At 36.4% G+C, this 23,006-nt stretch overlaps 1 long non-coding RNA gene across 4 annotated transcripts; it reads right to left on the reverse strand.

The window, feature by feature from the left end:
• Positions 1 to 514: 514 nt before the first annotated feature.
• LOC125219681 lies at positions 515 to 3,863 on the reverse strand. Of its 4 annotated transcripts, none has more exons than XR_007176181.1 (7): positions 3,672 to 3,863; positions 3,507 to 3,571; positions 3,309 to 3,400; positions 3,095 to 3,179; positions 2,438 to 2,865; positions 1,398 to 1,633; positions 515 to 1,053 (listed from the first exon to the last, which is right to left on the reverse strand). It is a non-coding gene; the product is annotated as an uncharacterized LOC125219681 (long non-coding RNA). The 4 variants fall into 4 exon arrangements; XR_007176180.1 differs by having other exon boundaries at positions 515 to 1,077; XR_007176182.1 differs by having other exon boundaries at positions 515 to 1,046; positions 3,672 to 3,862.
• Between the last annotated feature and the right edge of the window lie 19,143 nt (positions 3,864 to 23,006).

The following is a 23,006-nucleotide window of genomic DNA, read 5'->3' on the forward strand; positions in this document are numbered from 1 at the left end:
AATATTAAATTATAAAATTTCTTTTATAATAGTAACAAACTGTCTTTCAATGATTCTCAGAACGATTTTGTTTTATTAAAATTAGAAAACAAATTAAAAATTCATTTATTTATAAATTTAGAATTTTAAAACAAAATCCCCCCAGGTCGCGTTGCCGCTGTCCACAGTGGATGTCAAGGAGCGGCCGCACCTTGGCAGGCGACGCCCCACATCAGGCATGCCGGTCCTTCACCTGCCTACCTACAACGCGTCACGGCACCTCTCCGTTCCCGGTTGTAAATGCTGTGAGGGGATCCAAATCCAAGCCATAGTACTAAACTAATTTAGACTATTTACTAATCCAATTGGTATGTTAAATGGTACACGTGCAGTGCAGATATTCCCTCTTATACCTTGAACATGGAAATAGGATGAACTGCTACAGGATCTGAACAGTGCCAATTTAGCAAATGTGAACCATCAAGGATAAAAGAGTACTATTATTCAGATAAGGAGCCATACCAAATACTAAAAATTTAAAACCCATCAAATGCAATTTCATTGATTCATGCAATTTTCATAATCTGTACAGCTGAATAGTAGTACAATCCTAATATACCACTTGCCTTTCCTCATCTAATTAGTAATATGGTCACAATCAATTAGTAGTTCAAATCTCAAATCTTTTCATATCCAAGCAGTTGATCCATTCTCCGTAGAGAAAGTCAGGTTTGCACATCCAAGCTGCACCAGGGGATACAGGATACCCCCCTTTTGTTGTTGCTGTTGCTGTTGCTGTTGCTGTTGCATCAGGGACATGTGGGGATGTATGGGTTGGTTATTTCCGTATACAGAAACGAAAGGTTGTTGGGAGCCTTGAACATGCTGTCTATTTCCTGCATAATTGTTCATAACAGAATTACAATTACTGACACCTGGCAGCCCCATTGGCCGTTGCACCCCAGCAGAACTAAACTGCCCCGACATCACGAGGGCCCGTTCAGCAGAAATCCTCTGCCTGGTCCTTTCCATCTGCTCACATTCTCTCATTAGGAATGTTTCAATTTCTGCAAACTGCTTCAGCTTTAGCTCCAATCTCTTTAAATGAAAGATAAATCGTTGCAGTACCACATGTCAACATACATTGCATCATGAGACCAACACCCATGATAGAAGTGCCAATTTTGGAATGAAGAAAACAAATTGGCCTAAATATAAGGAATATTGCGGCAGGAATAGAAGTTGAGCCGAAGCAAGACGAAAGAAGTAGTTTTAATTTCTTAAGCAATGGAAGATGGCATTGCAATCAATATGAGCTGAGTAGAGCATCTAAAGCTTTCAACCTAGCATGAGTGCATAACCAAAGCTTTCAGCAAAACTAACCATAAGATTCTACATAATCATTGCAAGGATAGTACCTGATGGTTAATAATATTAGCAGATAACCGCTGGATTTTACGCTCTTCGTGATCAGCAAAAAGCTTTGCCTTCATGGCTGCTGTATTAATATGAGTAATTAAAAGCCAACAAAAGATTAGCTACACATACTTCCGGGACTCCCTTCTTTGCTACTCTCCTTAGACAATGAACCCAAAGATGCATGGGAACAGGCTGCAGCCACTCTTGGCCCCAATGCAGAAGCAAGTAACGCCACCTATAAGAACATCAGGTTGATTATAAGAACATGCCTAAACAAATTAGTATGCAGCAGAAATTCCAAGCTTCTAATGACATTGGACGCATATACATGAGTACAAGGATGAAAATGAAGCTTCAGATTATACAGTGCATAGCTGTGATATTTCCAGAAACAAGTTAAGGTGAATCTTAGAAGCTTCCATGACCATCACATGAAACCTACCGAAAATTTTCAGTTCTGACCCATCAAAATGTTTTCAGTTGTGCCACAGCAAGATGGGCAGGAAGAAACGAAATAGATATCATAGAACAGATTTAGGGTTTCAGTTTTCAGTCCCTAAAAGAAAATGGTAATTTCAACAATCAGGAATCCAAGATGTGCAAGGAACAGACATGATAAGATATATTTGTGAGAAAAAAATAGATGCATAATAAAGGAATCATGTCATTACATTATTCCCAGGAAGTAGACACAAACGATTACGGATGGGGCAGATCACCTTCCTGTTCTCTCTAAACTATGCAATATGCATCATTTTATTCAATATTGTAGAGTGCAATTTTCAATAACACGTGTTAAGCTACTTTAATACAAGTTAAGGGGACAGTGTAAGTGATCTGATTACTTCAATAACAATAATTCAATATCAATATCAATATCAAGAGGGGTGATCCGTTGCTCACTTTCTTAAGTTGCTAACTCTACTAATTCATCGATGCAGCGTATTAAAAATGTCAACACGATAACATTGAAATGTCAACATAAACTTAGTTGATATTTTAATACATTGTGTTGCATTGATATTTAACATAAACTCACTCAAATTGGCCTCTTTGAGAAGCTTTTTCCAAGAAACAATCGTGGTCTCCCGGGGATTCATCTCCACCATAAACCTCACCCGGCTGCCGCTGACCTCAACCGACCTCATTTGGCCCGTCGGATTCATGTCTTCCACAATCAATTCACTCCACCAGGCTGATCTTTTGAAATTGCTTAAATAATGTCTTCAGTCCGCAAATATAAACATTGTGAACTAGTCTATCTTGATAGGAAAACATAACTTTAGATGACCATATAAATTTAAGGTTCAGGAAAAGTGCTTCAGTTGTTGGTACTAAAGAAGATAGTTCCACAACAAATATCTACATCTACATCGTGCATCTCAGAAGTGGAGTTCATTTGGAATACAGGTCTTTAACAATTTGGATTGTCTCAGCCAAGACATAGCGTTCCACCTCGACAAACTTCTGTAACATCATCACAAAAAATGTTATCGACAGCAAAATATCCAAATGGAATATCATAAAAGTGAGGTGACAGGACCAAAACCATCCACACAGTATCTATTCCAGGTCATCAAACAGTAAAGGCAACCAACAAAAAAATGATAGACGATTTTCATGTGAATGTCAAATAGAAGAACAAAACACAATAGCCTTAAAAGTAAAAAATATTTGTCTTAAAGTGGGAAAATACATTCAGTGTTGTAATCTTCATCAAGTGGCCCAAAATGCTCATTAGGCGGCTGAACATATCCTCGAATCCGTCTATAGCAGGAGCTCTGCAGCAACAAAAAAGGACACGGTTTTGACTTATGCTAACAGACTTGCCAATTAAGCACGGACATAAACCATAGTAGTATAAGTTAGCTCTATAACGAAGATGAAAAAATTCAATTGCCTTTGATTACCACTATTCTAGCCACTTTAGCAAGCTCCAGTTTTATTTCTGAAGGCAATCTCTTTTTGCGCGAGTGAGATTGATTAACGGGATCCCGAGGATCTGCAGAAAGTGGTTTAACTGTTTATGCACAAACAAAAAACAGTAATATGACATGAATCATACTAAAATAATAGAAATAAACTAGGGTGTAATACTAGTGATTTACATCGTGCAACTATCTTCTCCAACTCTCCAAAGGCATTCTCAAGTTTGTAATACTTGGAGATTCCTCTTGTAAAAAAAAAGGTAAGGCGTTTAATTCGGGGTGATAAAATCAAACTTGCTATGTGAATAAAAAAATAAAGCAACTTGATGAAGGAGCAGTGCACACCAACTCAATATCATGATTGAAAGAATCATCGGTGTTGTAGTCATCATCATCAGGCATGTTGTCAAGGAGAAGATCGTCCTCATCCCTGCTGCCCTGCAAGTTCTATTAGAAATGGGCCACTCACCCCTTAAAAGGCATCATAAGGGGGAGGGTTATCCACACTTATATAGAGAAGTTAGAATCATCACCAAGCCGATGTGGGACAAGGATTTGGAGAATTTAATTTCTAATATGGTATCAGAGCGGGCCCAAGTCGATGATGGATATATTTCTTTATCTCTTCTCTTGCCTACCCACGTGATGGAAGTCTGATGTGTCATTCCGGCCCACACGTGAGGGGGCGTGTTAAAATCCTATATCTTCTATGTAAGTATGGATAACCCTCCCCCTTATGAGGCCTCTTAAGGGGTGAGTGGCTCATTTCTAATATGGTATCTGCGCGGGCCCAAGTCGATGATGGTTTTCTCTTTATCTTCTTTCCGGCCCACATCGATGATGGTTCTCTAGCATTGCCTACCCACGTGATGGAAGACCGATGTTCTTTCCGGCCCACACGTGAGGGGGCGTGTTAAATTCTCTAAAAGTCTGTCCACATCGACTTAGTGATGATCCAATCTAATCTATATAAGTGTGGATAACCCTCCCCCTTATGAGGCCTTTTAAGGGGTGAGTGGCTCATTTCTAATAAGTTCCGCATACAAAAAACAAAATCCGCCAAGTCAAAACGAAATCTCGGATTCGAATTCACCAACAATTTTCCAAACCAGAATGTTAAATGAAATCTAGGCCAACAATATACCAATAAAAGTGGGAGCTCAAAATAGTAAAAATCATCAATAACAACGCTGCATTGCAAGATTACCGTTTCATTCATTTGAGAAGCCGCCGCAGGAGGAGAAAATGGCTGCTCGTCGCTACGGAATTCAAAAGACGGGCCAGGAGCCGACGGACCGGGCCCATCGGCTTCACTCAAATCTGCTCTTTTGAGAATCCTTTTCCAGGAAACAATCGTGGTCTCCTCGGGATTCAGCTCCACTTTAAACCGACCCGGCCGTCGCCGACCACCACTGATGCTCCCTGTTTCGATTCGGGCCGGACGGATTCAGCGCCTTTCACCATCAATTCAACTCTGTGCTCAATCAATGAAGAGGTGTAGGGTTGTTCAGAAATCGGGTTACATTTTGAAGAAAGAAGCTTGCATTTGAGTTGATGAGAGAGACGAAATTAAGAAGATATTCATTTTCTCATATTTAACGGTTACAACTATAAATGAATGAAGATCTTGCGTGAGCCCAACAATTCCCTAATTTTAAGATTCCACCCCAATTCTTTTTACAAATTCATTTTCTAGCCATCTGTTTTTTTTTTCCGTCAAAAAATGACTTGAACAATCATATTATTATTAACAATATCATTAGAGTTATAATAATAATAATAATAAAGCTTGATGAAGTATAATATGTGCACTAATATCCTGTTGAAGTTTAAATAATTTTAGTGAAATATGTAACAGTTTTTTCTATAAAAAGCATGAGGATAAGTTGACTTTCAAAAAAATCCCATCGGGCAACCTAGAAATTATGGCTTGACAAAAAAATGAATATGATCACGGTTGTCACCATAAATAAAAGTAGGTATAGAATATATGTTTGAATTTACAATTAATTTTAAAGGAATCTACATATGTATTAATATGACAACCCACTTTATTGTAACACCATACCATCATTTTAGGCCGTTAGATTTAAAGATTATGTGATTCTCAAGCTGCTATGTGGGAGACAATTTTAATTAAATTGGAACATGAAAAAACGGTGAAGGGCAAAAACGACATTCTCTATATTTAGTCTATTACCAGATTGTAGTGTTACTCTATGCATATTGCAGTGTTATTATATGATTATTGCAGTGTTACGCACCTACAACATTCTTAATAGTTTTTTACCTTACCATTGCAATGTTACTCTATAAATATTACAGTGTTACCTAATATAATACTAGTATTTGCAGTTTACATATTACTTTGAGTACACTTTATTGTACTCAGTGGCGGACCAACTAAGGATCTTGGGGATTCATGAAACCACCAATGATTAAAAATAACTCTATATATTTTATATTCATTCAAATCAAGTATTCACTTAATTGCTTAAGTGGTAAGTTGCAAGTCAATCACAATTGGTCTTTTGTTATTTTATACTTGTGTTTTTACAATTTTTTGTGATACTCTTACATCTATTATTCATGAAATATTTATGTTTTATTGTAATTCATTAATTATTTTGATTTCAAAATCTATTCAGAATTGATAATTTTTTTTTTATATATTTTTTATTTTTTATTTTTTGCTATTTTTTGTGATATTTTTTTTTCTACTACTATTATACACAAAAATTTTCATGGTATATACTTTTAACTTATTTCAAAATTTACTCATAATTAATAATATTAAATATATACATATCTTGAGTTTTTATATATCATTTAATTATTTATATCAAATTACTCATGTTATGCGCATCTTTGTCGCAACTTTCGGCTACGCAAACATAAAAAATAACCCAACAATTGTTACCAATATATTGAAACACCCCCCCCCCTCCCCCAATGACAAAATTCTGCGTCTGCCACTGATTGTACTTGTTTTAATTTTTTGGAATTGACTAAAATACCCACACTTGCAACATCCAACATATAGGACGCAATCCAAACTCTATTTCTTCAATTCAATCACAGGCGTCAGATCGAACGGTTAGGATTAGTGTTATGGTGTCACTCTAAATATGGTGGGCACTCGTAATGCTCCCGTCTACAATGTAATGCTTACTTGTATCGCTATATTTATACAATCAATTTTTAACATTGCCATTACTTTTAGTTTCTCCAATTGTCCATTTGGTATTAATAACTATGCTTAATAGTATTTATCCTAGCTTTACTTGCTATATGGTATACAAGTTTAATTACTCTCTCTATCCACACAAAATAATTCTATTGTGACGATATTAAAGAGAAAAGAAGAAAGAGTATGTAAAGTAAGAGAAATATGGAGAAAAAATAGAGAGTAGAGAGAGGAGAAAAAGTAGGTAAAATATGATAGAGAAACTTTCCATATTTAGAAATGATACTATTTTTTGTGGACATCCCAAAATGGTAGAATGAGACTATTTTTCGTACACGGAGAGAGTATTTTATTGTATGTCTTACATTTCAGGTCTCTCATATTTTTTTCATCTTTTGTTGTATTAAATAAACCCACCTCATAGATAGATTAAATAATTTAGATTAAAAGTTCAATTATGATTACTAACTCAAATATTCATACTATTTTCAATTTTTTCACTCATTTCATTTGATTTTGATTGAGGTTTACTAAGATTATTTTATACAATTATAATTTAAACTTAAATACAAACTAAAATATCAAATATACAAACCCATCTTTAGTGTAGGAGCTGCGCATATTGAGAACATATAGGTGCTCTCAAATGCCGAGCACATACCAGTGCTGGCATATTTTTTTAACACAGAAAATTTAGCGCAAGCATAGGTGCTCAGTATGTTCACGGGGCTCAGGATGTTCGCATGAGGGCGTTGACAAGTTGGCGAGCATAAAATGTGCTGGGATGGTGCTACAAATTGATTGTAACGACCACTAGGAAAGTGCTCGATATACAATGCTTTTTGTTGTGAAAGTTTCGGGGATCTTGTTCTCCAAATACAAGCATGGAAACACTAATAAGTGTAGCCATTTTGTGTTATGGCGCATCTGATGTGGCTACTTTTAGTTCCACTTTTAGCCATAACACAAAATGAAATAAGATTTCACTGTAGCTCAATTGCAATAAATATTATCTAAATTGTCCCTTAAAATTAAGAACTATTTTTATTTTAGTTTATTTTTAAAATTTAGAAACTTTTATTCTTTTTAATGATGTAGGACTTTATCTACTTTAATAATACTTCAATCATTTTTTCAATCTAACTCTATCTTATTTTACCAACTAACTATACATTAAAACCGGTGCCCTTCATAAGTTCATATTTTTAAGGGACGAGAGAGTGCAAAAAACACCTCAAATCTTGATAAACCAAAACAAAACCTAACAACTCGAAATATTAGTAAGTTAATTCTTCCACACAAATGCTTATCAAGTTTGTGCTCTTTCTCCTCCCTGCGAAATAACAAGCTTCTCAAGGCGAAGAATGGCTTCAGCCACCTCGGCATTGGGCATCCGTTTTGCTTTCTTTTTCGGTTGCAAACTTGACAGGATTCTCTGTGCTAGAGATCAACTTCTTTCATTTTCCCTGCTTCGGGTTGCCTATTGAGGCTGTTTGAGGTGACAGGAATGCGAGCTATAGTGCTCGCCAACTTAGAACCAAGATCACAACACAACAATTTCTAACGAGAATTTGTTCCATGTGAATTGTTGGAGGCATCCTGTGGTAAAACATTTTTCTCCTTGATTTTCTCTCGATCCTAAGTCAACAAATGAAACGAAGATGATGTGAGCGTGAGCAGAACAACGAATTTGAAACACTAACATGGGACTCCATTGAGTAAATATAAGGAGAAACCTATGATTATACATGACACAAATTTTGACATCATATATACTTACATCAATTTTCCACTAATTTCTAACTGCAGCAGGACGGGGCTTAGAGGCAAAAGTAAAACCATACCTTCCGAAAACTACGAATGGCTTTCCTTTCTTTAGCTCTGTATATAGCGCGTTTAATTCTATTACTATTCATAAAGCCACCGGGCCACAACAAAGCCAGCTGCATTGCAACGAATTGTATATATAATGGTTATCACATAGTTTGACAAAGACAACATGCAATGAAATAACCACCACCAAAGACAGATATTCAATTTGACAGCATGAACCACACCCACTAGATCGTACAACAAAACTTAAAGATGGTGATGAATTAGTATCTTCTACAGACACAATTAAATCTTATTTAAAGAAGGCATTGACGTTAACTCAACATTCAAATTACCTCTTCATATAGCTTTTCGACTGGAGGACTTGAGTCTTCTTCTAGACTCTAAGATGAAAACAAAATAACAATTAGGATTCAAAACCTAAAAAAAAAAAAACCAAAATAACAGTTTCTTGTTTATTTTCCCATGCTTCTAAAAAAAACCAAAATAACAGTTTCTTGTTTATTTTCCCATGCTTCTCATTTTCATTTACTTTAGGGCGGGGGGATGAACGGTCCGCTTGAGCTACAGAAATCAGATACATACCTCGACATAAAGATCATATAATTTACAAATTTTATTTTCCAACGCAATGTTGAAGCTGTATTTGTGTTTCTTGCCCGCAGCCCGTGATTTAACCATTTCAGCAACTTTTTGTTTCATCTTCCGTATTTGATCATACTTCCCTTGTTTAGCGGATAATCCCGCATTAGCCATAGCTCGAAGATTTCTCTGCAAATAAATATGCTTAGTGAATTAAGTAACGGTATTCGAGGCTAATAATGCCTGTGAGATTGTGGCCCTTATGCAGGAGGGCCAAGAATTAGTCCCGGGCCCAATATCCACTGCCCAGCTTCTTCTGGCCCAGCTTGTAACCCTAGCTACGTGTCAGTGTGTGAGTGGGTGTTCTCTCTCTCTTATATGCTATCCTAAATCTAAACCGTCTCACTTCTTCTCTTCCAATCTAGGGTTTTCCCTTGAGATTGTTTCTACCTTCTCTCTGTGTAATCTTGAGAATTCTCATCTCTTCCTTCATCTCTAGTGTGAGTGTAAGGTGTGAGCTGGTGTTAGGCTGTTTGTGGAAACCTCTGGTTTCTAGTCTTGTTTCTTGGACTGGTGTTTGGTTTCTGAGTTGAAGAGGCTCCTCCGAGAGTTGAGTTCTGGTGTGAATCGATTTGATTGAGTGTTGGATGTGCGGTGGTGGATCTAGGGTTCCGGTGTGACTTGTCTTGATTGACTGCGGTCGATCTGTGTTCTCCCTTGGTGCAAATCGGATATGGCTGGATAATTGAGGGCCGGATATATAGATCTGTGTAGTTGTACGTGGTGCAACTTGAGCCACATCAAACTTTGTTTTCTAATCAATCTTTTGATTCTGTTTTGCTATTCTACTGCATTCTATTATTGTTGAAATTACTAACCGTTTACTTAGTGTTTCAGGTTAGCTAATCGTGGTTGCAGCTATAGTTTAAGTATTTTTTGTATCAGATCTGTAATCTGACGGTTGATCTCCTCATGACTTGTTGTAGATACTTGGATTATATCAAGCCTTCGGTTGATCAATACCTAACAGTGGTATCAGAGCCACGTTAGGATCAGTCAAGGCTTTGGTATTCACATAGCCTCGCACCTATCGTGGATATCTGGTAAATCAAGAGATCCTTCGGTCCCTTGGGTGGTATTGTTTTCTGAACCCCTTCTTCTTTGGTGTTCTTTGGTGTTCTGTGTTTTTCCTGGTTTTCTCTTCGTTTTCTGCTGTGCTTCCTTCTTTCTGTGGATTCTTGGCTTTAATTGTGGGTGGTGATTTTGCTTAAGGCTACCTCAAGTGGTCTGTAAAACTGTGTGGTTGCAATAGAGCTTAAGTCTGCCTCAGTGACCCCCTGCGCCCTCAAAGCATTGAGTGTTTGTGAACTGGGAAATCCTGGGGATTGGATGCTCTGTTGTTCTTGACAACTTGTAGTACCTTGTTCTGTCAGAATCACTCCTAGATTAAGCTCAAGTTCTTGTTTCTGTTTCCTGTTGGCCTTCTTTGGTTTGTGGTTTTGTTGTGTTCTCCTCTGTGCTTCTGTGCTTTGTGCTTGTTAGCCCCTGGTTCTTTTTCAACATGTCAAACCTTCCCTTTGGACTCACTCCTTTCAATGGAAAAGGTGATTTCAGGATCTGGAAACAGAAACTTAAGTGTGTTTTAATTCAGCAGAAAGTGTATAAAGCTATTGATCTTAACTATTCTGATACTGATACTGATGCCACTAAGGCAGAAATGAATGAGTTGGCTTGCTCTACTATTGTCTTGAGCTTGAGTGACTCTGTGATTAGGAAAGTTGGTGTTATTGACTCTGCCAAGGATTTATGGGACAAGCTTGATGAATTGTATACTGAAACTTCTTTGTCCAACTGTATGTATTTGCTTGAGAAACTGTTCATATTTAAGTTAGATATGTCTAAGGATATTGATGAGAATATTGATTGTTTCTCTAAGCTTGTGCTTGATATTAAAAGGTCTGGAGACAAGAATATTGATGATTATACCTCTATTGCTCTCATGAACTCTATTCCTGAATCTTACAGTGATGTTAAGGCAGCTATTAAATATGGGAGGGATACAGCCTCCCTGGATCTGATTGTGAGCTCCTTAAAATCCAAAGAGTTGGAACTAAAAGAGAAGAATAACTCCAAGGCTGCTCTGGATAAAGCCTTGCAGGTCAAAGGAAGATCTAACACCAGAGGAAAGGACAAGCAGGCTAATGGCAAGCCTTCTGAGAAAGGAAACAAAAAGCATCACAGAAATAAGCCCAGATCCTCCTCTCAAGACCCTAAAAAGTCTAGGAGATGTTATAAGTGTAATGAACTTGGCCATTATAGCAGGGAATGTCCACTTAAGAAAAATAAGAAGGATGATCCTGATCAGATTGCAAATTTGGTCAAGTCTGATGATGAAGGAACTTGCTTCATGCTAACTGATGTTATCTCTGTGAATGCCTCTCTTAGTAAAGAGTTTAATAAGTCTGAGTGGTTGGTAGACTCAGGCCGTACTTATCATTTCCCCTTTCAAAGATATCTTTTCTGAATTAACCCCTGTTACTAATGGTTTTGTTTCTATGGCCAATAACAAACAGTGCAGGATTGAAGGCATTGGTACAATTTGCCTCAGGTTTAATTCTGGTTGTAAGTTCACTTTGAAAAATGTGAAATATGTGCCTAGCCTGCATTATAATCTGCTTTCTTGTGCTTCCCTTGAGGCTGAAGGGCTAGAAGGTAGATGGGGCAATGGGATGATGAAAATCTTTAAGGGTTCTTTGTGCATGTTCAAAGCTGAGAAAAAGTATAATCTATATGTTTGCACTGCCCAACCCTTATGTGATATTTCTGTTGCTCATACTGTGAAAGTAAATAATACTGTTTTATGGCACAATAGATTATGACATATTTAAAAAGGCATGCATATTCTTCATAAGCATGGTTATTTGCTGGATGATGATGTTAACTTGCCTCTTCCCTTCTGTGATACTTGTATAAAGGGGAAGCAACATAAAGTTTCTTTCCCTGTTTCTGTGCCTACTTGTTCCGGTACAAATGTGCTTGAATATTTACATGTTGATGTCTGGGGTCCTGCCTTAGTTACTACACATGGAGGCTACTCTTATTTCCTATCTATTGTGGATGATTTCTCCAGGAAAGTTTGGGTTTTCTTGTTGAAACACAAGTCTGATGTGTTTGTTAAGTTTCAGGATTGGAAGAAGCTTGTAGAAAACCAAACTGGAAAGAGAATTGGGACTCTGAGAACCGACAATGGTTTAGAATTTTGTAACTCTTAGATTGATGAATTGTGTGTGAATGCAGGTATCAGAAGACACAAGACTATTCCTTATACACCCCAGCAGAATGGGGTGGCAGAGAGGATGAATAGGACCTTACTAGAAAGAGTGAGGTGCCTCCTTACTCTGAGTGGCCTGTCTAAAAAGTTCTGGGGGGAAGCCTTAAATACTGCAGCCTACTTAGTTAATAGGTCTCCCTCTGTTCCCTTAAAGGGCAAGTGCCCTGAGTCTGTGTTCTCTGGTAAAAGTGTCAGCCTTACACACCTTAGAGTTTTTGGTTGTAGTGCTTTTATACACCAAAAGACTGATAAGCTTGAGGCCAGGTCTAGGAAGTGTGTTTTCTTGGGATACCCTGAGGGTGTTAAAGGGTATAGAGTGTGGCTTAGAGATGAGTCTGGTTTCAGAGTTGCTATTAGCAGGGATGTTATCTTCAATGAGTCTGAGTTTCCTTGTCTCTCAGAGTCTGGAACTCCTATGCCTACTGAGGTTACTCCAAATGAGGTGGAGTCTGCTCCAAATGAGGTGGAGGGACCTCAAATCCAGGAATATGTTCCCAGACAAGAAGCTGAAGCTGAAGCAACTCCAAATTCTCCAAATAGGGAAGAAGTTCCAATTATTAATAATCAGGATGTAGATTCAAATAGTGATCTAACTGATTATGTGTTGTGCAGGGACAGGGCAAGAAGGACTATCCATCAGCCAAGGATATTTGCTGATGAAATGAACCTTGTAGCTTTGGCCTTTAATGTACATGAGGCTGATGGGGATGAGCCTCAGTCATATAAGCAAGCTCTCAAATCCATGTTCTACCCCAAATGGCTTATGGCCATGGAAGAAGAAATGAAGTCTTTAGTTCAAAATAAAACTTGGATTCTTATTCCTGAACCTACTAACTGTACTATTGTTGAGTGTAGGTGGTTATTTAAGCTGAAGTAGGAAGTTAGTGGTCCTAGATACAAGGCAAGACTTGTAGCTAAGGGATTCACTCAACAAGAGGGGGTGGACTACACTGAGATCTTTGCACCTGTTGTAAAGTTTACAACAATGCGGTTGTTACTTGCTTTATGTGCTATTTTTAACTTGGAACTGGAGCAAATGGATGTTAAGACAGCCTTTCTACATGGTGATCTTGACAAGCCTATATACATGAGGCAGCCTGAGGGATTTGTAGATCCTAAATTCCCTAACCATGTCTGCCTGTTAAAGAAAGCTCTCTATGGTTTGAAGCAGTCACCAAGGAGATGGAACATCAAGTTTGATCAATGCATGCAAGCTTCTGGGTTCATGAGAAGTGCCTTTGATCACTGTTTATACTATAAAAATCTCAACTCTGTTCCTACCTTTCTTTTATTATATGTAGATGATATGCTTATTATGAGTCCTAGTGCTAATGCTGTTAAAGATGTGCAGGATATGCTATGTTCCAATTTTGACATGAAGGACTTAGGAGATGCACAAAAGATTCTAGGGATTGATATTATCAGGACAGAAAGAACTCCCAGATGACCTTGCACCAGAAGTCTTATGTGAAGAATATATTAAGCAAGTTTAGTATGGCTGATGCCAAGTGATAAGGCTAATTTCATGCATCGGTATGTGCAAAGTAATGTTATAATTTGCTGGGTCTAACACGTTTACTAAGCCAGGTGTGTGAAGAAAATGGCTAGATCGAGGAAGTTATGGAGGAGATGGTCTAGCAGGAGAATGGAACGAAATGAGCAGGAATTACGAGGAAATTGGCGTGATAAAGGGAGTCTACAGCTGAGGGCAACAAAGTCATTATCAATTCCTCGCTGGACCCACTAAAACGCCTATAAATAGAGAGGAGCATGCAGCGCAAGAGATAGTTTTTACTCTTCTTAGCTCATACATTTACACACACACTTGGGAAAAATTCTGGGGATAATCGTGATAGGGGAGGTACTTTCTAAAGATCTCGAGTTTGGTAACACCGTCCTAGTGAGGGCGAAGATACAATTGTTTTAATTTCAGCTGTTTTTGCTAGTTTCCACCGTCGAACTTCACTTTTGGGAGTCGACTTTGATGTTGATGATGTTTAACTGCTTATCGCTCATGGATCTGAGTTTAGCTGTTTAATTTCAAGTTATTTTGCTTAGATCTCTCTGCTGTTAGCGTAATTCTTAAATTGCTATGTCGATCTCTGCTTATTTCGTTATTAAGGTGTTTGATGTGGAATTTGGTGACAGATATGTGGTTGATTGAGTGTTCGGAGCTTAAATTTGTAAATCTGACGTGATGGAGAATTTCTTTTGTTTGGAGTCCGTGTCGGACGCTTGGATCCGGAGTGGATTTAGCGTCTGAAGTTGGTTTTGGCGTGTGAAAGAAACAGTAGTTAATAGACTTGTTTTATTTCCTTTGTTTTCTATTTCACTTCGTCTAGGTATGCAGATCTGTTAAGTTCTTCGTTATTTATGCATAGATTTGATTTCAAGTTAGTAGCCCTGTTTTTGATTTGCTTATGTGTTTTCTCAAGAAGTTTTATGCGAATTTGGTTGTAGAAGACGATGTCACTGTCAGTTAGTACGAGAGTTAGTTATTCTGCCACTTTCCAGTCGTACTCTGCTTTTTCTTAGATGTGGTCCCACCGTAGAATTATCTCCTAGGTCTAGCTGTTAGGTTAAGTTTCTTTCTAATATTCCCAAGTCAAGTTAATTTTAATTTTCCTCAACCCAAGAAAATGCGTGGCAGCAGCCAACACCAAAAATACTCCCAAATCCTTGATTACGAGTCTTACGCATCCTTCTATGTGGGATCGATCCCTACTTCCCTATACTAGGTTTAGTAAAGTGGTTGAGGGTTTTTGAAGCGGGGAAGTACTTGTGTGTCCGACGACCGGGATTCCGCACAACCTACGAGTTCCTAGACCAAGTGATCTAGTGGACTTGCTGGATCTGGGGAACCTGCCTTATTTGAATATCGCAACACTGCACACACACTACACTTGTACTGTCACATCCCAAGTAGCTTCACCAAGCCATGCACTGTTCCCTTGGTAGCCCATTTTGTTCTTAGCAAAGATCAGTGTCCTAAAAATGAAGATGAGGTTCTGAAAATGAAGAAAGTTCCATACTCCAATGCCATTGGTTCAGCAATGTATCTGATGGTGAGTACAAGGCCAGATATAGCCTACTCTATTTCCTGTCTATATGTAGATACATGTCCAATCCTGGACCTCCTCACTGGGAAGCATTGAAATGGCTTCTCAAATACCTTAAGCATACTGCTCACTATGGTTTACCTTTTTCTAAGTGTTCAGATGTAACTAACCTGTGTGGTTTTGTAGACTCATTAATGATAGGGACAAAAGGAAGTCAACCACTTCCTATGTCTTTAACCTTGGAGGTTCCTGTGTGAGTTGGAAGTCACAATTACAACACATTGTGGCTCTCTCAACTACTGAGTCAGAATACATTGCTATCACTGAGGCAATGAAAGAGGCCCTCTGGTTGAAAGGGGTTGTGAGTGAACTGAGATTCCTCAAGCAGCCCATTGTTGTATACTCTGACAGCCAGTCAGCTATCCAAGTGTGCAAAAATCCTGTCTTTCATGATAGGACAAAGCACATTGATGTCAGATTTCACTTTATCCGAGATGTTGTGGAGAAAGGTGAAGTTTTGTTGGAAAAGATTCACTCTGATTCTAATCCAGCTGATATGGGCACCAAGTGTTTGTCAGTGGAGAAGATGCTCTCTTGCATCAGGAAGCTCCACATTGATAGTGGATAGGTGAATTTGGTATATCAGGTTGTTTCTTCCCTTGGTTGTGTCTTTTAACTTTGTTTAAGTTTGCTTTTTCAAAGGTTTTAAAGCTCAGCTTGTGGGAGTGATGTTTACTAATGTCTAAGACATTGTAGGCATCTTATTTGGCGATGATGAAACACACATGATCAAATCCATGCCTCTCCTGATAAGGCCCAAGGTGGAGAATGTGAGATTGTGGCCCTTATGCAGGAGGGCCAAGAATTAGTCCCGGGCCCAATATCCACTGCCCAGCTTCTTCTGGCCCAGCTTGTAACCCTAGCTACGTGTCAGTGTGTGAGTGGGTGTTCTCTCTCTCTCTCTTATATGCTATCCTAAATCTAAACCGTCTCACTTCTTACTCTCTGATCTCTCTCGGTGCCTGAGCTTCTTCTCTTCCAATCTAGGGTTTTCCCTTGAGATTGTTTCTGCCTTCTCTCTGTGTAATCTTGAGAGTTCTCATCTCTTCCTTCATCTCTAGTGTGAGTGTAAGGTGTGAGCTGGTGTTAGGCTGCTTGTGGAAACCTCTGGTTTCTAGTCTTGTTTCTTGGACTGGTGTTTGGTTTCTGAGTTGAAGAGGCTCCTCCGAGAGTTGAGTTCTGGTGTGAATCGGTTTGATTGAGTGTTGGATGTGCGGTGGTGGATCTAGGGTTCCGGTGTGACTTGTCTTGATTGACTGCGGTCGATCTGTGTTCTCTCTTGGTGCAAATCGGAGATGGTTGGATAATTGAGGGCCGGATACATAGATCTGTGTAGTTGTACGTGGTGCAACTTGAGCCACATCAAACTTTGTTTTCTAATCAATCTTTTGATTCTGTTTTGCTATTATACTGCATTCTATTGTTGTTAAAATTACTAACCGTTTACTTAGTGTTTCAGGTTAGCTAATCGTGGTTGCAGCTATAGTTTTAGTATTTTCTGTATCAGGACTTGTTGTAGATACTTGGATTATATCAAGCCTTCGGCTGATCAATACCTAACAATGCCAAACATAATAAAAAAAAAACAATAAATGTAACATAATCAAGAAGCACAAAAATGGTTGAAAATATTAACTAAAAAGCAGATTGTAACGGTTACTCCCTAACATATCAAAGAAGGTAATAAAATGATATTGCGAAATTTTTTAAAAAATATCATAAAAAGTACGGAGTAAAAGAGATAAAGAAAGACACAATAAAGCAAAACAAACCAAAGCATAAAATATATCTTTATTTTCGAGGATGGAGTGTTGGATAATTTGTATTTCGACGGAAGCAAGTGAAGACATATTTCCATTAAGAGGTTTGGTTTGACGAGGAAAGGCAACAAGAATAATGATACAAATTTGTAAAAAATATTGGAAACGTATGATCACAGTTGGGCAACCTAGAAATTATGGCTTGAAAAATAAAAATATGATCACAGTTGTCACCATAAATAAAAGTAGGTATAGAATATACGTTTGAATTTACCATTAATTAAAAAGGAATCTACAAAGTAATGCTTACTTGTATGGATATATTTATACAATCAATTTGAACATTGTCATTTTTTTTAGTTTCTCTAATAGTACATTTGGTATTAAAAGCTATGCTTTAATAGTATTTATCCTAGATTTACTTGTTGTTTGGTATATAAGTCATGTTTATTTGCATATCTAAGCCAGCGGTTAGATTACGGAATAATTGGATGCAGGCTTATTAGGTTGAGAATTTTTTTTTATAGTGATTTATATTATAAAAATGAATAATGAAATGCGGCATTATGTGTTGAACAAGAGAAATAACAAACAATAGTTGTACATGAGTCCAACCCACTAGGCCAGTCCATCGGGTTTTGGGTCAGGCCCCCTCAGGTTGTGAGCTAATCGGATTCTAATTTTATCAGATGAAAATTTTCAACTGGAACCCTCCAAATATAGCAGGCTATTTAGGTTTCTGCACTGACATCCCTATATCTAAGTTATTAATTGCCAAATTTGAGTGAAATTATTGTCCCTCAATTTTATTTTTGCTATTCCGCGTTAGAAGAATTATGGTGTCAAATATAATGGTTATCAAATACGAAGATGATTCATTTCAAAACTTTTTTTTTTTTTAAGTTAGAACACATAATTATATCAGTTTCTAAATACATTAAAGTTGACATTAGAAAATATATTTGTTTCTTACTCAATATCAGTGTGTTGATTCATGAATATTAGTTTATGACTCAATATCGGAATTTGATATGTTTATAGTCCCAACTAATATTAATATACTCCCTCCGTCCCTAATAATTTGACACTATTTGACCCGACACGGGTTTTAAGAAATGTAATAGAAAGTAGGTTGAAAAAGTTAGTGGCATGTGGATCCTACATTTATATATTAGTTTTATAACAAAATATGAGTAGAAATAAGTTAGTGGAATGTGGGGTCTACTGTCAATACATTGTAAAAGTTAAAAGTGACAAATTTTAGAAACAACCGAAAAAAAGAAATAAGTGACAAATTTTCAGGGTCAGAGGAAGTACTAGAAAATTTTAAGAACTTTTAATTCTTAAAATGCTAATTTTAAAAATAATCTCACAACTTTGTATATAGAGTGAATTACATAAATGGTACCTTCTCTTACAGTTTCGCACATAAATGGCATCTGATCTTTATTTTATATCGTTTTTGGTATCCATGACAAAAATAACCCTGGGTACCAAACATGTGATTTTTTTGTTATGAAGGATATTTTTGGAAATGTCAATTAAATAGAACCAAATATATGATTATTTTTTTTCTTCCTTTCTTATTTCTTTTTTTCTTCTTTAGTTTATTCTTCTTTCGTTCCTTTTTTTTCATTTTCTTCTTCTTTTTTTAGTATTTTTATCTTCCTTTCTTCTTCTTTTTTTCTCATTAGTTTATGTTTCCTCTTTTTTCTTTTCTCTTCTTTTTCTTCTTTCTTTTTAGTGTTTTATACATACATCTAATTACATTCATAATATAAATCAATAACAAAACACCTAATTAAATTAATTATTTAAAGTAATTAAATCAATTGAATAATTTTAATAAAATTATTTATACTCATTTTAGGGTAACCGCCGGTTTGGAACCGAAACCGAAACCGGCGGTTTTGGAACCGAAACCGTAACCGCGAATCACCCTCCCGGTTCGATTCCGGTTCAACAATTTCCAAAACCAGAACTGGCGGTTCCTGAACCGTGGACACCTCTAGACACACCTAACTAAAAATATTCAACTCTTTATCATTATGAAACAATTCATAAGTTTAAATTTTGATTAAAGACTATATTGATTAATTATGAATACAGTTCACAAGTTTAAATTTTGATTAAGACTATATTGATTAATTATTAATTTAATATAAAATAATAAATATTATTTATTAATTACTACTAGTTTTACTATTATAACAATAATATTATTATAATAATTAAATATAATTATACCTATAATTATGATTAAGTATATTTAAATGATAGTAAAAAATAAATTAATTATTAATTTATAATATTAAAATAATAATATTAATATTGATTAATAATAATAGTATAAAGAGTGAGGAGAATGAGAGAAGATATTTTAATATCATTTTTGGTATTAATTTTATCAATGTCCAAAATATCCTTTATGGAACAAATGGAAAAGTGAATTTGTTTAGACGGTATTTTGGAATAAAAATTGCATCAGGTACCAAAAATGTGATTTATAGGTAGCAGAAACGATATATAATAAAGATCAAGTACCATTTATGTGCGAAAATGAAAGATCAGATACCATTTGTGTAGTTGTATATATATAGACATACAACTAAGCATTAAGTGTACAATCCTTTTTAATCAATTGTAATATAAATTCTATACAACTAAGCATTACATTGCACGTTCCTTTTTAATAAATTGTACTATATATATACCTAGTGCTGATACTTTGTATAAATATATCCATACAACTAAGCATTACATTGTAAATTCCTCATTAATCAATTGTAATAAAAATTCCTTACCTACTTTTATTTATGGTGACAACCGTGATCTTATTCAATTCTATGTCAAGCCATATTTTTCAAACATCAACTAATCCTCACATTTTTTATAAAAATATTATTAAATATTTCACTAAAATTTTTATAAACGTCAATACGATATTGGTGTGCGCATATTATAACTCTTTGACAAAGTTATAATGATTGTTTAAATATATTAGTAAATTTTTTGGCGAAATAAACAGAGCTAGAAAATGAATTTGTAAAAAGAATTCGGCTGAAATCTGAAATTATGGAAGTTATGTCAGTAGTCATGGCTGTAACCATTATAAATATCAGAAAATGTACTCACTCTCTCATCAACTCAAATGTAAGTTTGTTTCTACAAATTTAACCTAATTTCTTCACAACCCTCCCCCCCCTCTTCATTGGTGGACCACAAAATTGATTGTGGAAGGCCTGAATCTGACGGGCCGAAAATTGGCCCTGTTTGAAACCGGCGCCGTCAGTTGAAGCCGGCGGCGACTGGGTGTAGTTTAAAGTAGAGCTGAATCCCCCTGGAGACCACAATTGTTTCTTGGCAAAAGCTTCTGAAGGAGGCCAATTTGAGTGAGCCCGAATGCCCCGGTCCGTCTGCTCCGGGGCCGTTTCTTGAAGCCCGTGGGACGTGAGCTGCCACCTCCTCCTCCGACGACTTCTCCTACGAATGGAACGGGGGATAACAAATCGAAGGAACTGCATGATTGAAAGAATGAATGCGGTAAGTTGGTGAAATTGAATGCGAGTTTTTTCATCTTTATTGTTGCTGTTATTTTCATTAATTTTCATTCTATGTTGTTTTGTGTATGTGAATTGAAGAAATTGAAAGCCACAATGAAGATGGAACAAACTCGGATGCATTCTTTCAATCACGTTGTGATTCCTTCGATTGGCTAGCTACCGTTTCATTCATATGAGAAGTCGCCGCAAGAGGAGTAGGCGGCTCCACAATGGCGTCACTGCGGGCTTCAAGAGACGGTCCAGGAGGCGACAGACCGGCCCATCGGCCTCACTCAAATTTGCCTTTTTTAGAAGCTTTTTCCAGGAAACAATCGTGGACTCCCCGGGATTCAGCTCAACATTAAACCGCACCCGGCCGCCATCGGCCTCCACTGACGGTCCCTGTTTCGATTCAGCATCTTTCACCATCAATTCTGTGCTCTATCAATGAAGAGAAGTAGGGTTGTGATGAAATCGGGTTGAATTTTGTAGAAACAAGCTTGTATTTGAGTTGATGGGGAAGATGATTTTCATTTTTCGCATATTTTTTTGATTTGAGTTGATGGGGAAGACGATTTTCATTTTTCGCATATTTTTTTCATTTGAGTTGAGGAATAAATAATTTTACCCAAATTATTTGCAAATTCATTTTTTCTTCTTTTTAAAATGATTTGAACAATGAATAACTATATCAAATTGGAAAGTATAGTCAATTACACCTGTATATCAAGCACATTTATATGATTTCGTTTTACACTTTTTAGGTAATAAAAGAATACATACAATTGAGGAGCGTGTACATCGTTTGCATAAGTTTACATACTTGATACTAGTTGATTTCTTGCCAACGAAACTCAAAATAACAATAATATATGCACACTAATATCCTAATTTACGTTTAGACTATCTCCATTAATACACTTATTCTTATTTTTAGTGTAGGAAATTTTTCTAATTATACTACAAACTCAAATATATTTTTTGCGTTTTGCGAAACAACACCAAATATGAGTATATACCATAGCTACTGCAAAAATTTTGTGAGACGTGCACTAATAAATGATGTAAAATTTGAATTCGACATAAATAATTGGAGTAAAATTACTTTTTGGTATGCATATACTCAAAAATAAACTTGAAATCGCTTTAAATGGTTGGAGAAGCTCTTAATTATAACAATTTTAGTGAAACATTTAATAAATTTTTTTTTAATGAGGATAAGTTGATGTTTAAGATCACGATTGTCACCTTAAAATTAAAAAAAAATTAGGTATATAATATATATTATAATTAATTAATTAGGAATCTGCAATATAATTCTTCTTGTATGACTATCTGTACACAATTAATTTGAACATGGTCAATTTTAAAAAAATGAGGAATACCCATGCGAAACTATTTCGCTGAAGAAGATAATGGTGGTCTATAGATAGTGTTTAGAGATCATATTGGCAGCTGGATTACTATTGGCATTTTGATTTCCTTCATTTGTCTGCCTTACCATTTTTTTCTCATTTTCACATGTTTTCTCGCTCATCTCACATAAAATAATCAAAATACCATAATATAGAGAATAAGATATATTAATGCACATTTAACGGCCAAATATATATGAAAATCAATCAATTCTTAACTCTTAACACGTGCAAAATCCAAGCTTATCAACGCTAGAGTTGGCATGGAAAAACAGAACCTGTCCAACTTTGAAGTGGAAAACTCGACATAGTAACCCTTTGCCACTCATATTCCCAAGAAAGAACTCCTCTGTGGCTAATTTGGCTAAAGCGTTGGAGAGGGCGTGAACAATTACTGAGTCAGGAGAAGAGTCATATTCTTTCGTGTTCCAACTTCTAAAATTCTTTTCTATCCTTAGTTAAATAACTGATTGGGATTTGTAAGATGCCAGCTTTAGACTCATTTATAAACAAACAAACCCATTTTTTATCACCATTCTTCATCTTTGAAGATTTATTCAATTCACTTGTGGTTGCATTGTTTTAGGATCATAATTTACTAGCACCTAATATAATGAGATTTATAATAGAAAATAACACCATGATTTTTACATGAAAAACTCTCTTCAACATGAAGAGATGAAAACCGCGGTCTACCAAATCCACTATCACCACAGAGAGGATAGCATGCAACCATGAATTTACAATGATATCTAACAACACAGCGAAGGCACTAAGACAAGCAACACATCTCCAAAACAGATGACATAGACATCTCAAGAAACATAAGTCACATTAAAAAATTACTAACTGATGATCTAACCGCTAAAATTCGACTTCCTTCAGTCAAAATGAAGCTTGACAGGTCTTCT

The sequence above is a fragment of the Salvia hispanica genome, chromosome 4 (genome assembly GCF_023119035.1).
Source record: "Salvia hispanica cultivar TCC Black 2014 chromosome 4, UniMelb_Shisp_WGS_1.0, whole genome shotgun sequence".
Classification (NCBI taxonomy): domain Eukaryota; kingdom Viridiplantae; phylum Streptophyta; class Magnoliopsida; order Lamiales; family Lamiaceae; genus Salvia; species Salvia hispanica.